This window comes from Mauremys reevesii, linkage group 4, assembly GCF_016161935.1.
Source record: "Mauremys reevesii isolate NIE-2019 linkage group 4, ASM1616193v1, whole genome shotgun sequence".
Classification (NCBI taxonomy): Eukaryota; Metazoa; Chordata; order Testudines; family Geoemydidae; genus Mauremys; species Mauremys reevesii.
Window position 1 is genome coordinate 41541307 of NC_052626.1, and position 16804 is coordinate 41558110.

Below are 16804 nucleotides of genomic sequence, written 5' to 3' on the forward strand. Positions count from 1 at the left end.
TCCGGCTGAAGACAGAAGGTGCTACCTTATTGCCGCCACCGCGGAAACGTGCGTGCCGCCCTAACGGCACATGGACTGCCCCCGCCGTCCGCGGCGGCAATTCGGCGCGCTGCTTGGGGCAGCGAAAACAGTACAGCCAGCCCTGCTTCTCTCTATCTCCACTCACAGACCATCCCTAAATCACTATGTCTTCTCCTTTCTTCTCACTGCCATGGGCCACCTTTGTACCCTCCCCACCATCTAGGGAGAGTGAGTGACTAGAGGGAAAGGCTTGGTGGAGAGACAGAGGATTTGACACTCTCTAAATGGCCTGGATGGGAGAGAGGTTCCTGAATCTGACTCCAGTAGGGAACACCACACTGATCTACCTCTACCTGATAGTATATCTCATGGAAGCACCATTGAAGTGAGTAACATGCCCGGACGTACCCCAGGCTGGACTAACGGAGCATGTTTCATTCAATTTATGTCCTGTGTCTTGTAAGAACAGGATCTACATGCAATGTACTCAGAATGATCCCCTGATGTTTCCACCCATGGTTCTGGAACCCTTTGATTGTGGCTACTCCTAAATGAGGCCTTTTGCTATACAAACAGGAACGCGGTAACAGACATTTGGTATTTCTATTCCCCTCATTTTGGTGCTGAACTGCTGGTGACATAGACATGATATCCTACTCAAGGGAACTGTATGTTACATGATACTTGTCACTCTGGAAAAGCAATGCATAAAAGTATGGGTGCATCAAAAATAATGACTTTAAAAGATTCCTTCTTAGTCCCTTCTCTGCTCCCCACTTCACATCTGCTGACTTTACTGACACCAACATATTGTTACTCCCGTTGCCTCTGAACAGCTACGGCTGAGGGAGCTGGATTCAATTCTGCCCTGCACACATCTGAAAAAAAAAAATCAGCAGCCAACTTCCTATTACAGAGCCCTTATTCTCTGGGTTAACATAAAAGACAGAAAGAGCCCAGCTGGATTCTCAAGTACCAGCTACAGTTTTCAGCATTGGCACCAGGAGAAACTATCTGATGTGTAATTTGAGCATATTGTACCCAGTTCTGTCCCAGAGGCTGAGAGGGGATAAATATGGAACCCGCTTTATTGGTTTTACAGGTCACTTTTGGGGGAAAATATCCCCCCATGTGCGTTGCTAGGTGCATTGGAAGCACAAAGCAAGAAGGCTGAGAGACGCTAAAGGCCAGTACAATGCCCAACACACTTCCACTGTTACCAGCAAAACATCTGTCTAGTGGAGCCATGGATTATACGAGCGCATCAAAACTGTTATCCAGGTCTTCCCCTGCTGCCCCCAAGCAGGAGTTGAGAAAGAGCACACAGAGAAGATAATTAAGCAGCAGGACAAACTGCTGCTGTCCTGTGTCCGCTGCTCATTGTCCTCAGCAGAAAAAGGGCAGGCAGGACATCACCAGTGTAGTCTGGCTTTTGAGAAGGAAACCCATATAGGCTGAAGCTACAATTAATTAACCATGCACCTAAATCATGCCATATTTTCCTTCCTAACATCTGCATGATCTAGCCTTTTCTCTGCATTCAGATGGTCAACACTCTCACCCAGGCCCTCTTCATCTTGCATCGCGATTACTGCAACCTCCTCCACTCTGGCCTTGACTTCTGGATCCTTGCTCCTCTACTGAATAGATCATGTCACATTCCCTCCTCCTGCAATCCCCCCACTGGTTCCCCTTCCTCTCCGACATCAAACACACGTTTTTAGTCAAGACCCTTCAGAACTTATCTCCCCACTGCTTATCTGCCTCTAATCTCTCCTCTTTATGATCCACCTTCTTCAGTCCACCACCACCGACAGCCACCATCATGTACACATCCACGTCTCCCACAAGTGCCTTCACACCTGATTCCTTGTTGCCTGCCCTCCTCATATCAATTTGCATAGCCAATACCCTGTCCTCCTTCAAATCTCTTCCTAAAACCCACCTCTATCATGGTGTCTAATGATAGTGGCTAGATGAGTGGCCTGTTAGCAATTTATATACTCTCTTTTTCAGTCATCTCATTATTAAACACAACAAAAATTAAGTGCGGGCTTTGTAATCTATGGAACCACATGTTCCTGTTGCTATCATCCAAGTTTTTCCCACCTCCATCCCTTGTGTTCTCCACCACGTCACATCTTGTTCCTAAGTAGATTCTAAATTTCTTGGGGCTGGGACAGTCTCTTATTTTATGCCTGCACAGCTCCCAGCACAATGAAATTCCAGTCATGTCCAGGGCCTCTGGGGGTTAGTGTCATACAAATAGAGGTAGGGCCTATGATGAGGCCTTAGCAGCTCAAGGCACCATACTGGCCCATGAATTGTTCTGTAGAATGCAAAGAACATTTTTAAGCCCCAGACTCTGAGTATCATTTTTCTTTGGTTTTGTTGAATGGCTTCTACTCACACAGCCCTTGCTGTCTCAGGCATTGAAGGTGAACACTACTGTAGCAACCATCGCCTGGAATCAAAGCAAGTTTCCATGCAAACTCACATTGTGGCAGTTCTAACATGTATCAGATGGACTGAAGCATTTTGGTACAGGTTATGCAAACCTGCATCCAGTTATATCCTCATAACTGAGGCCCCGCAGGGAACACTGAAATCACCAATATATTAAAGAACATATCAAAAACTAATAGGGTGTTAAATATTTCCAATTGAGAAGAGCCTGCACGGCTGGGAGGAGAGAGCTCCAGCAGATTATATGCTGTAGAGCAGGCCTTCAGCAAGAGCAATAATTTTCTCACCTGCAATATTTTAGAGACTGATCAAGGCTGGAGAAAATCTAGCTTCGTTATTTAAACATGAAATATTTTAGCTATGCTCTGCGCTGGGGAATTGGTCTTCTTTCATATTTAATCTTGTGGTGGTGGTTTTGGGGCCTACACTAGCAAGAGGGAGCAGAGCAGGGTCCAAGAAATGCTACTTTATTGTAGAACATGACAACCACCACCAAAATAGGAATAAAATACCCTTCATCTAACTTCTGATTTTTATTCTGGGAGGGGGAGGGGAAGGGAAGGGAATGGGGGCTAAATAATGGAAACTCTGAATATAGACTCAGACTTTAAGGCCAGACACTTAGGCCAGATCTTTGCAGAACACTAGGTAAATATCTCATGGGCAGAGCCTGGGTAAATGAAAACCCAGAAAAGGCAGCTCAAACACATCACATGTACTGCTAAAGAGAACACCTGACTAGAGTGGTTGAGGAGGTGGCACTTGGCATGAGCAAAACCTCATAAGCTAACCACTAACTCTTTGGGGCTAGGGGGAAGCTTCTCCCCCATAGACATGTTGGTGCATATTTACCCATACAGAGAGTTTACAGCTTGCTATCTGGTCTTGTTAGAAACAGGATACCCTCAAAGTCAGTAACAGGCCTGGTTTTCTGCAGTCTATCCATGATCTTAGGGACTGAAAAAAACATAGCTCATATCATTTTTCAGGGATTTCTTTGTGATCTAGGCACCCCTGTATTCACACCCTACCTACTAATGCAATGATTTCTGTACAAAATATGCCTTGTGACTTCCTCTCTTTCCCATGGGTGCTCGACCCCCCCTCTGCCCCTGGCCCCGATCCCACTCCACCCCTTCCATGAGGCCCCGTCCCTGCCCCACCACTTCCCACCCGTGCCCCGCCCCCATTCCAACCCCTTCACCAAAGTCCCCGCTCCCTCCTTGCCTTTATTTGACACCCTCCCCAAATCCCTGGCCCCACCTCTTCCCCGCCTCCTCCCCTGAGCACACTACATTCCCGCTCCTCCCCCTTCCCTCCCAGTGAGTGCTAATGCTACCAAACAGCTGTCTGGCGGCAGCCAGGCCGGAAGCGCTGTGAGGTAGGCAGAGGAGCAGGGACGTGGCGTGCTCAGAGGAGGAAGAGGTGAGGGGGGGGGGTGAGGGGAGCTTGGCTGCCGGTGGGTGCAGAGCACCTAGTAATTTTTCCCTGTAGGTGCTCCAGCCCCAGAGCACCCATGGAATCAGCACCGATGTTGTAAGGTATCATTTGAAAACAAACATCACATTGGTCAATAATATCATTGTAAAATATATGTTACGATTCTATATGGGAAATTATGGATACTCACTGATATTATGCTTTAAAGTCTGTGACTAAAAGCTGTTTAAACCAGGCATGTCGGGGGAGTTGATAAATAGGTTTTCTCCGGACAAAGGAAAGAGGCCAACACCTCAACCTGGGAGTAGCAAATTCAACAGGCTATTTGTTTGTATAGGAAGTTGAAGCAGGAAGAGATCATTTGCATAGTAGCAACCCTCAGCAAGGGAGGAATCACCGTGGAGCCGTATCTCCAGACAAATGAGCTTTATCTGATACAGAATACATTTCAAAAGAATACATTTCAAATTATAAAGAGAGGGGAGCAAACACCTAAGTGATCCTTCGCTGTAAGGAGACTGTGATGGGGCAGCTGCCCCTCACTGGCAGAAAAGGGGTTGAAAGCAGTCCTAGGGATCCTGCAGCAGAGGCAGCCAATTAGAAAGGGGCTGAGAAAAGTAGCCAATCATGGCCCGGCAGGCTCATATAAGAAGGGCTGCAGGGCAGAGCAGAGTTCAGTAGATGACTGGAGCTTGAGGGGAGAAGATCAGGCTCCTAGCAGGGGGAAGAAGCCCCCACACCTCAGACAATTCAGTGCTGCAAGCATGGACTGGCCACTAGGGCCTACAGGCTGAGGCCCTGAGGTAAGGGCAGAAAAGGGTGCTAGTGCCACATGGGAAGTATCCCTGGGACAATGGACTGCCATTGCCACTGAGGGAAATGGCTGGGTGGAGATTGCAGGTCCCCCAGAAGGGGAGAACACAGAGTGTGGCACAGCTGGAGGGCAGTATGATGAAGACGACACCACGGGTCCTGGGAGTGACGTGGATCCAGGAGCAGAGGTGATGGTGGGTGAGACACCACCAGACTAGGGCGTGGAGCTAATTCCCAAGACAGCCAGTAGGAGGCGCCGCAGTGGTGAGTCCCACCCCATCACAGAGACAAAGAAACCAAGTGATTTAATCTCTGTGATGGGTCCTGGCCAGTAAAAGGTTGGAAAGAAGACCGGGGGCGGGGGAAGGGTAAAAAAAACAACACATCTTGAACAAAGACTATCTTGCTAGATTAAGTTTGAGACTTTTAGATGTGCGTTTTCACTTTTATTTGCTTGTAACTGTTTCTACCTTAATCTCTTTTACTTGGTATCACTTAATCCATGCACCTTTGTTAATAAACTGGTTTTACTTTTACTGTAAATCAATTCAGTGCTGGGTTTGAAGGGAAGGATGTATGACCCCAGTTAAATTAATTAGCTGTGATGTACTGACTCTTTATCAGAGCAGCAAATTTACTATCTTCTGTGAATGCACAGTGGTAGGGGCTGTACATTGCAGAGAAACACCTGTGAGGAGCTTGGGGGCTGGAATTCACTGATCATTTCCGTCTAGGGAAGGTCTGGGCTAGGACTGCCTTGAGGAGTTTTCCAGTGAGGAAAAGAGGCTGGTGTGGCAGGGAGCTGGCTGGTGACGAGATGGTGTCAAACTCACCCTAGCTGAGACAGAGAGCTAATAGTGGCTCACAGCTCTGGGTATCTCCAGCAGCATGTTATATTCTCCAAGGCTTGTTACATGTAAGTGCAAACCAGCCAGTTATGTAGGTACGGGTACATGTAGATGCTTTGATGCCTGAAATAAATTGTAATCATTGGCCAAGCACTTGGGGAACACCCTTAGGACTACAGAAAGGTGGAAGGAAAAGACTTCACATCGGTAGTGTCTTGCCTACACAGAAGTGAAGCTACTTTCCGTGAGCTGATCTGAAGGAGATGTAAAAATACATAACAGACCCAAGTCAGTCTTGAGTGGAAAGGTAGGGATAATAGAAGCCAGATCAGCAGGTTGAATTTGCACCTCCTGATGCAAACGTTCAACATCGACTCATAACAGGACTAAAGCAGTCACTCATTTCTGAAATGAGCAAATGCCTGGAGTAGAAGCACTTCCCTCTGTATTGCTGTGGCACTTTGATAACTCCCATCTTCAACAGAGAATCCACTTCTGCGGCAAGAGGGATCCCAAATCCCAATACCCAACAATCTGTTGTAATTCCACTCTATGCCGCAAGGAAATGGGCCAAACTCTCTCTGAAAGGGAAGCAAAGGGGACAAGGTAGGAGGAAATAGACCGGATCTAAGCTTCAAAGTGACATGTCACATCTGCTGGGCAGATGAAAATAGATGGGCAGTGGAAGAAGTGTTTTTCTTTACTCTGATTCCTCTGCTGTTGGCAAGGCTGGGTTTTCTGGAGAAGAGGATAGAGAGAACAAGATGAAGAGTCTGGAACCCAAAGAAAGATGAAGCTGAGCTCCTCTTCCTCTGGCTAGGTTGAGACAGCCCTAGAGACTTGACAGAGCAATGTATCTGATTTTCTTCAACTTTTCAAGGATCTCATCAGCTTTAGTACTTAACATGATCCTCGTAGCTAATTGGAAGCTCATCCAATTTTTCTTTTGCTTCAGCTAAGAAAATGGAATTTTTAAGCCTGGAATGCCTGCAAAGAGCAATTTCTGATGCTACTGTCCTTGCAGAGGTACTTGAAGCATCATAAAATGCAGAGAAAGCATTAGCTGGCAGTCATGCAGTCCTCTATGGCAAAATCCTTTGCTACTTTCTTCCGCTTCTTGGAGATAGTCTAACAGAAGTAGCATCTGATCCAACAACTGGAATTGCTATTCTTGCAAAGATGTGATAACTGGTGATATGGTTCCCCAAGGTACCTGAAGAACAGAACTTCCTAAGAACTTAATCTTAACTGTCTTTTTCTCAAATGGAAGGATACAGCCAGCTCTTGGGCCTTTTAATTAGCCCAGAACCTACCAAAGATTCAGGAGTAGGATGAATAAAGAAATCTGAAGCTCCCTTCCTCTGAGTGTTATCTAGGTCAGCCTCTAAACCCATCTTGGATGGCTCTAGAGCCAATCCAGGCAACCCCCAGAAGAGAGTGTACAAGGCAGGAGAGTGAACCTTCCCTCTCCAGTTCTTGTGCAGAAGAGTGGGCACTCTCTGGCTGTACCAGTGCTGAGGGACTAATACACCCTGTAAAGAAAGCAATCCTCCTGGAGTGCTTAGAATCAGTGGCACAAGAACGTTGGAGATGCTTTTAGACCTGACCTGGTGGAATCCGTGCCTTTGATATGCCTGGACATCCCCTGGATCTGTGGGGGTTCTGTTTCTCCTGTTGTGGTGCAGGGTTCAGGACACCAGACCCCCTCCAGGGTTTTTCCCCCTTGTGTTTAAGGGGAAAAGCAGAACCAATGCCTCCAGTAAAGCAACAATGTCCTCTTTAGATGGGGCTTCTTTGGTACTGAGGAAGCCCCTAGTACCAAGAGCATCCCACCATTACCTGTTCCTGCTTGAGAACAACATCTGATAAAGGTCTCGGCATCAAAGAAACTTGCTACCAATAGATTATCTGAACTTGTTCTCAGGAGTAGGAAAGCCTCTGAAGCCTAGCAGACTTGGCCTCACCAGCAGAAGATGGCCCTGGCACTGAGAGCTTCCAGTTCCCCAGTTTAGAGGACTCTGAAGTAAAAGGGAATTTTACTCCCTTTAAGGTAACAGACCCCTGATCCTAACATGGATCCAAGGATCCGGGCCTTAAAGCCTCAGTCAGAGAAGATCTAGAGCCACCTGTGCCTGTCCTTACAGATCCTTTGGTCATTCTATTGTAGTTCCTTATAAGCTGCATATCTTCAGGAGAGATACAAATTAGAAGAAGATAGCAGCCATGTGGACCAGTTCAGGAAGGGCTTTTAATCTATAAAGGTGCCTCTGGGGAGAGAGGAGGTGAGCGGAAGCACTGAGATGTTTCTTGGATAAAGGGGAAGATGATGTTGCTGAGGCTGGCATCACTGGCAGATTGGACATGGGGTGGAGATAAGTCATTAAAAGTGTCGGGGGAAAAGTGCCCTGTGCTTATCCTAATGTGCTAGCCAACCTTTCAGAAACAAAGGGAGCAAACTTAGGCCTGGTCCACACTAAAAAGGGGGTTCGAATTAGGGTACGCAAATTCAGCTACGGGAATAGCGTAGCTGAATTCGAAGTACCCTAATTCAAACTACTCACCCGTCCAGACGCGGCGGGGTCGAACTCCGCGGCTCCCCCGTCGACTCCACCACCGCCGTTTGCAGTGGTGGAGTACCGGAGTCGACCGCGGCGCTTCGGGAGTTCGAACTATCGCGTCTAGATCGCGTCGACCCGCGCGGTGAGTATGGACCTGCCCTTATTGTTCCTTACTCCATCATCCAAGATCTCACCCTCTTCTAACAAATTGAGAACTCTGAGAAACTTCTCCATATAATAGTTCCCCTGCAAACAAACTTCCAGCCACCCTCTTGCAAGAGAAAATCTGCTGCAAAAGGCAGCCACTTTGCCAAGCAACAACAGTGTAGAGAAAATTCCCACAAGCGGCTTTGTTGCGACTGAAGCAGCAACCTTGACCAGTCACTTCAGAGCCCAGTTACATCCATAATGATACTGTCTCCATCTTTCCCTTCCCCCCAGCATGAAAGATGAGTGGCTGTGTGGAACGAGTCCCCGAGCTGTGATGGGAATCGGTCTCGCTTGGCTGCAAAAAATATATATATCCCAGTATGGCTGTGATGAATCTTTTCATTATTCATCTGCAATCGCCCTGCTGCTGCTGCTTCTTCCTTCTTTCTCTCTCCCCCCTCTCTCTCATTTAAAAAATAAATAAAAATGAAAACTGATTAATGACAAATGCTGACCACGATTACTTTTAAACATCCAGGCCTGACTGTGAAAGAACGGAGCATGAAAGGGGTGGACACAGTGAGATGGGAAGACTGAGAAAGACCAAGCAGCAGACGGAGAGAGAGACCCCCTCATGGGCTAGCAGTGTGACCACTGGAGCAGGAACATTTTGATGTGGCAGGGATCAGTTTGTTGCAGTCAGTCAGCTCAGGGCTGGGAGAGAGAGTGCTTATCCAAAACATTTGGGACAATTAGCAGCCCTCACACGTGTGGCTGATTTCCATGGAGAAGTTCACAGAGATCTCAGTGAATAAGGAGGAACAGCCACAGGACAAGGGGCATGGGAGGAAATGGCAACATGAACTGCTAGGAAAGCATAGAGGCTGGCATTCGTGTTTATTCTTGGTTGGGGGCTGTCCACTGTTATCTGATAGACCTTCAGACCCCAGAGCGGCTCCTAGTGAAGAACCTGACTCTCAGAGAACCTGCTCTGTCAGACTAGGAGAGCAAGGCCCCAGTCCCTTCAGTGTAGCAAAAGCCACACACAATGGAGGCTTGGTGCATATCAGTGAAATCTGCAGATAGTTTTTGACCTATTGGGCCATGAGTTGCATTGGTGAGTCAGTGCATCTGGCAGGAGGAGAACCTGGCCTCGTGACACCCACTCCCTGTCGGTTTCACTAACCAGAGAAATATGACAAGCCGTTTACTCACACAGCTCTCCAAGATGTGGCATTGATTATTCCCAGTTAATGCTTCCCCTGTTGATGAAAGGAAGGGGTGGGAGGAAAGTGGCAGGAGGCAGTATCCAGGCCCCAAGAGGCAAAATCAACTCACTTCAATGTTACATCTCATCTAAGAATAACTTCTCCCCAGGGCTCCAAGAAGACAAGTCACCACCTGCCTCACATAGGCTCCAGATACGGAGGCCTTGCTCAGCATGTGCCACTCACTTGGTTCTCAAACTGAATCCTGCCTTTGCAGGTCTAGTCAAATCATTTCCTGAATCTGTTTGGATGGCTGAACATCTGCTGTCAGAAAGGGGAGAACTTGGCCAAATCTGACTGCAGCCTGTTCCTGTGGCACCCCAACGGCAGGAGCCAGAAGTGGCACAGATGGCAGTAGTCATCAGGGCATCACCCTAACAGCAAGCCTGGATATAATGCTTTATACTTTCAGAATGCTGTACTATCATTAACTAATGGATGGACTCTATTCTCTCCCAGCTCGCACATAGGACTCCTTGGTGGGAGGGGAGTGCAGAGAGGCTCCTCACACAATTATACAGACGCTGCCTCTCTCTTGTCCGTCACAACTGACAATGCCACTGGCTAGCAACCCTGATGTTATTTTCAGCTCCTTTCGCCTCTCCTCCTCCTAACTGTCCAAGCGCTGTTCTCACTTCTCCCCATTTCTATCCCCTTACACTCCATCTCTCAAATCAGCCTCAGTCACCCCAGCGACCACACTCTCCTCTCCTAGCTTCTGCGCTCCCCACCTCACTGCCCACTAGATTGACACAAGTGTAACTCCATAGGCTTCAGATTCACAGTGGTGTAAGATAAGAATCAGACCCACAGTGGGTAGCATGGTGGAAAAACAATTAATCTGACTCCACTCCCATGGGCCTTGTGCCATCATTTGCACCTGTGCCGAGTGAGTGCAAAATGCTACCCAATCAGAAGGGTGGTGTCTTATACCTGCTTAGCACAGGTATAAATAATGACACAGTGAGAGAGGAGAGAATCAGACACAATGTGCCATAGAGCACAGCTGGGGGACACTGGACAACTGCTCTACATCCAGATGCTAGATGTAAAAGCCTAAATATTTTGATATTTCATCTCTGAATTGAACTGCGTCAGTTCTCATCAGAAATTTTAAGTTGCTCTGTAAAATGATCCTTCACACCTGTGTCTGACATGACTCACGTAAAATCTCTGGGAGACTGTTTATCAGTTCTTAGGATAGGCCCAGTGCTGAGGAGCGAAGGGGGAGCAGGGAAATAGGACAGTGAATGGGAAGCTAACAAGATACTTAGATGATTTTTCATAACGTTTTTCTACTACTTTTTGATGTACCTCGGTCATGTATTTTGCTATGGTTTCCTGGTTGTTCTCCGATCCCTCAGACACTCTCCCCAAAATATTCATGCAGATTTTTGTTTCGCCTGTTTGCTAAATTCGGTGCCTGTAGGCAGTCTTTTATTTGTTAAATATCAATTGAATTTTTCTGAACTGTACAAAAAACAGATTAAATCAGTCACTGTTTTACAGCTTGCTCTGCAAAGGAAGAGAGTCAGGGGATGACAACAAGTATTGGCACGGACCAGGAGAATGCATTAATCTGGCACTGCCTCTGGTGTGTGGCTTAAAAAAAAGTTTTTTTAAAATAGGTATCTCCACTCTCTGGAGCAGTCTTAAACTCACCTACTTCTCCTCTCCTGGTTCAGTAGCAGCCAACCTGTTTAAACAACAGATTCTCTCGGACATTGTGATTTGGGCTGCTCCTCAGCTTTCAATTCTTCAGAAATTCAGGGAAATGTAGTTATTTCCAAGGAGTATGCACATTTTTAGGAAGCAAAAATTTCCTGTAAAGAAATCCCAACATGTAGAAATGCATGCATACATACATTAAAAAAAAAATCCCCAACCAACCACAAAACCCTATGTTAAATGAATGTTATAGTTGCAAAGACAAGCACTCAGAAGTTAGGAAATGCCAGACATACAGTTAAACTGTAAAATTGGCAACCTTAATTCATGCCTCTTGTGCGTGTATTGTGATACAAGCTTTAAGTAAGATTACATACTATTTTGCCACAAAACTCCTTCCTTATTCAGTGCATGGAATGGACCACGGCTGAGATGAACCAGAGTTGTGTAGTGAAGGAGGCTATTGTCTGTAGAACCTGTCTCATTTGTTGCACAAGATGGAAGGTGTGTAGTGAATGAGGCAGGGGACTGCAGGACGAAAAAGGTTGGTCTTATGGTTAAGGCACTTGAATGCTCACCTGGAGACTGGATTCTATCTCTGCCTGTGCCACAGAGTTCCTATCTGATGCTGGGCGAGTCACTTAAACCAAAATTTTGATAGGTGGCCACTGGATGTTCCTCATTTTCTTGGTACCCAACTTGAGATGCTGGGGTCCGATTTGCAGAAGTGCTGAGCACTCACAGCTGCAACTGAAGGCAAAGGGAGCTGTGCTTTGACCATATAAAGGGTTATAAAAATGCTAAATACTCTGAAAAAAATCAGGCCCTACGTGTCTCAAGTTGGGCCCCCAAAATTAGTAGACATTTAACAATTTTGGCTTTAATCTTTTTGTGCCTCATCTGTAAAATGGAGATAACATTAGCACCTTAACTCATAGGGATTTTGTGATGATAAATTCATTAATGTTTATGAAGCACTCAGATACTCTAATGATGAGTGCCATAGGAAATAAATAATATTTTATTCAGAGTAAGGTTTGGATGATGTGCTGTAAATAAGGCATAGGACTGGACACTGATTAATGAGGGTGACAAGAAATATTGAATAGCTGGTTGTTCAGTGAGCACCATCCACCCTCTGTTCTGAATGAAGGTGTCTTATGGAAAAAAATATGATGTGATTAAATTAAAAGCTGTATCATAATGCACACACAAAGGGACTAAATTAAGGCAACATGCACAACACTAATGTGCCATTTCCCAACTTTCAGTGTTTGGACTTTGTAGCCTTAATACTCTTTTAAAGTGTTTTTAAAAAGGAAACCGAAAATACAGAAATCCCTTCATGTGGAACCACACTGACCTCTGTGTGGGTCATCTGCAATGCTGGAAACCTTTCAATCTACCATTTGAGTCAATGGTTATCCTCTGTGAGGAACAGCTGCTACAGGGAAATGAGAGGCACACTTTGCCATAGGTTGCTAGACAGCAGAGGAATGTTGGGATTCAAGAATCATAGAAATGTAGAGCTGTCAGGGAGTTCTGGATTCTATTTCAGGTTCTGAAGGCAAGTGTTCCCAAGCAATTAGAGACCCCTCTGCCCCATACCCACCAACCTGCCCCATTCCCCTTCTGCTCCCTACTCCTCTGCATTAGAGTCAAGCCATTTTCACACTCTCCTCAGGTCTGGTGTTTGGCACCACAGTGACACTTGCCAGCTAGGAGGAGTAACTGAAGGGAAAGATCTGCTCAGTCCCAGCAATTCTGCTCTACAGCAGGTTCTCTACAGCAGGTTCTCAACCAGGGGTACATGTATCCCTGCAGGTACGCAGAGGTCTTCTAGATATTTGCTTAGTTTTACAACAGGCTACATAAAAAGCACTAATGAAGTCAGTACAAACTCAAATTTCATACAATGACATGTTTATCTGCTCTATGTACAATACACAATGTCAGTACAATATTTATATTCCAATTGATTTATTTTATAATTATATGGTAAAAATGAGAGTCAGTAATCTTTCAGCAATAGTGTAGTGACACTTTTGTATTTTTATGTCTGATTTTGTAAGCAAGTAGTTTTTAAGTGAGGTGACACTTGGGGTACGCAAGACAAATCAGACTCCTGAAAGTAGTACAGAAGTCTGGAAAGGTTGAAAGCCACTGTTGAAGAGCATGTTTCAGTCCAGATGAAATCTTCAGATAATTTAGCTGCCAGCCTCTAACAAATCTCTCCTAAACATGTGCATGCAGCCATTTTTTCAGACGCCAAATGTGTTAATTTTTACATGAACAGAAAAGGATATTTGCCTGACCCTAAAGTAATCTTCCTGCTAAATGTCAAGTCCCTGCTCCAAACCATAGAGGTGCTAACGCATCTCACTGAGACAGTTGTAAGAAATGGCTCAACCATTTTTGCTGAAACTTTCCAGAAAATATCAGTCTGAGGCAGGCATCTGGCATGGAAAATTTTAGCCTGAACAGTAAAAGTTTGGCAAAATTATAAGAAACTGAAGGCAGGGTGTTATAATGGAAAGTGTCAGGCAACCTAAACTAAAGATGTCACTGCCAGCTCCACCTAGAACATCTTAATCCTGCACTGGCAGGGAAATGGACTTGGTGAGCTAACAGGTCTTTTTTGCTATGGTTCTGTGTATCCTTTGGGTCACTGCATTGGTCTAACTCCCAGGAAATTCACCATGTGGTTCTTGGTATTAAAGACACTTAATCCCTAGATTTGGCCAGATGGGGGGTAAAGGGGAACTTTTTAAATTTTCCCACAGGAAGTAATCCAGGTCCCAAGAAAACCCTAGGGAATTGTAGGAGACACATGCATAGTCCCCATGTAAGAAGGAACTAGATGACTCCTACCTTAATGTGGCTTTCCCATCTGTAACTTTATTTTAAAACATCCAAATGTTTGTGTTTTGCACATTCCAAATGCTTCTTCCTAAAGAGATCTGCCCTTGTTCTTGCCTTTAGAAATAGCACTTTTACATCCAACACTGTAACTCACTGACTGCCATTTGTGGCATTTAGAAACCCTCCATATTGCTTATCACTAGAGAGTCACTGTCAACTATTTGCCTGTAGTGTGAAATTGCTAGACCCTGGTGTGGAGTATCCTGACACTGCTCTGGATTTGACATACCAATTTGTTTAAATGGGAGTGTTGAGTCCTTGAGTTGGCATTGGGTCAATTTGTATGCATGTTTTAAGTTGTGTACGTGAGCCCAGAGGTGATAATAGGTACATTTTATAATTAAAATAAATGATTTATAAGAGAAGTTGATAAATGTCAAAGAATAAATGAAAGCCACTATTTTTGTGGGCCACACAAAAATGTGGACATCTCTATTGCTGGCTCTGCCACAAACTATTCAACCGCTATTCTAAGAGCAGTTCCCAACCTAGCTGACATCCTTTGCTTCTGGTTTAAAACCAAATAAGTAAATAGAAGTGGATCAAATTAAGCAACTTCTGTATTTAAAGAAAACCACTGTTTATCAGATGAGACACTTCATAAACAGAAATGCACATGTGGGGGTGGAGGCGGAACAAGCTACCACTTATTTTTCTAAGTTTGACAGTATACTTTTATTGTCACAACACTGACAATATTTATTGAGTCAAAGCAATACATTCCTAAATAGAGATTGGCTAAAGAGTTAGCTCCCTCTTTTTGTTTGCAAAGAGAAGAGAATGTCCAACATTCATCCCAAGCCACACACTGCAAATGAACTGAGAAATTCTTAATTGACAAGGACTCTGAGAAATAGGATTCTTAAGAAAAGTACCCTGCAGGAGTGCTGCAATCTCAGCAAGCCCCATTCTGGCCAATGAGTTCCATCAGGACCACTTCACTGTCACACCCACACTGTGCCTCTGCTGCTCATCCCGTTTACAAGATGTACAGTTTGCAGATAGAAGCAAAAACATCAAGAGCCTTTTGAAATGATTCAGTTTCAGAAAGAACACATCAAATATTATCCAAAGTATTTTTCTGATTTTTTTAAGTGCTTCATGATTTCTGTGCTATTGAGAAGTGCTAGATTGATGTGACAGGCAAAGTCCTATAATTTATACCTACAGCAGCTGATGCACAGGGGAATTTCCTACATGGTTCTCCTCAGAGATGGCCTCAACCTCGACTTTTAGAGACCATCATATGTGATAGAAGAATTCAATCTCCAGGGCTCCCTACAGAAACTGCTGAAGACCAGACTAATCAGTGCTCACAGTGAAATAAACATGTCCACTAAACACTGACCTGACACCACCAGCTCATTTCAAAGATGGCTCCTGTTGACTTGAGCCAGATTTAACATGGTGATTCAGGTGAACAGCTACTTGAGAGACAGTTGTATTTAATGTTTCAAATTACAAATTGGGTGCATAACAAGAACAGGGAAATGAAATCATGGCAACCCAGCAAACAGCAAGGCCACTGCAAAACAAGGAGCAATGGTATGGGCCCAGCAAACCTCTTTTCCTGGAGTCAAGAAGCTGTGACTTGAATGGACAAAGAGTAATCTCTCCTGCAGACTTCTCAGTTGAGTTGTACTATATAGGAGAAAGAGAATAGGCAAAGAAATATGTATTCATTGAGGCATGATTGCATGAGTTCATTCAGACGTCAGTGAACCTCCTCATTCCATTGCAGGTCTGTTTACTTTATATCACATAAAACTCTTTATTTTGAATATTGCTTTTATTTCCAGTTTCTACACTCTGAACAAAGATTCTCTGAGAGCGTGGCTCAGAGAGTACAAAGCATGTTTTTAGACCAAGGGACACAGACATGAGTTTTCCTTGTTTACAACCTTACCAAACAAACAAAAAGTCCTAACAGTCTGGAGTCCAAGCCCTGTTAATAGGGAAACTCCATGACCACACAAAACACTTGTGATATGTACAAAGTGCCCCATACAGGTTTCTGCGGGAAAGCCATCCCAGAACTCTCTTTGGATAGGCTGCCCATGACAGATGAATGATCAGGTTTTCTTCTAGCTTTTCCTGCTCTTGACTTAGTCTCTGGTGCAGCCAAAGGTGAGAGAGTGGGAATTCTTAGACTTCAGCTCTGCCCAGGGGCCAGCTCAGTGCACATGGCCTCAGCTCAGGGTATTAATAGCAGAACTTCCAGTACCAAGGACTAGACAACATCATTCTGGACAACAGACAGCTGCTAGCACTAGATGTCAGTGCCATTTCCAGGACCCGTGATTTCAAAGTTGGCATGGGGCACTGCCCCATCAGTGCAGGAATTTTACATTTATTTTGAAACATGCCAGGAGATGCAGTTTGGTACATTTCAAAGCTGGTCATTGCCCTCTCATTATTAGAGACCATGATACCAGTGTGAACAACACTCTCTCCAGCCACATCATCTCCTGTCAGAAGCTGGGTGCAGCAGAGCTCTTCCACAGGAAGACACCTGCCCCTTCAATTTCCATATCAAACCAGGGGCCACCAGTGGAGCACTTCTGCAGGGAGGCATCTTTCCTTATGTCACACCAGAGGAAGTGGAATCAATTCATGATTATAGGCGATAAAATGCAAGGAAGTTATAAGT

The 16804-nt window shown here is 45.1% G+C and overlaps 1 long non-coding RNA gene across 3 annotated transcripts in view; it reads right to left on the bottom strand.

Moving 5' to 3' along the window:
* LOC120403731 overlaps positions 1-12710 on the bottom strand; it is a 46051-nt gene extending 33341 nt beyond the window's left edge. For all 3 annotated transcript variants that reach the window (XR_005597698.1, XR_005597699.1, XR_005597700.1), the window contains exons 1-2: positions 12596-12710; positions 11227-11387 (exon numbers count right to left, since the gene is read on the bottom strand). This is a non-coding gene — a long non-coding RNA (uncharacterized LOC120403731). The remainder of the gene's footprint in view (positions 1-11226; positions 11388-12595) is intronic.
* Positions 12711-16804: the final 4094 nt, after the last annotated feature.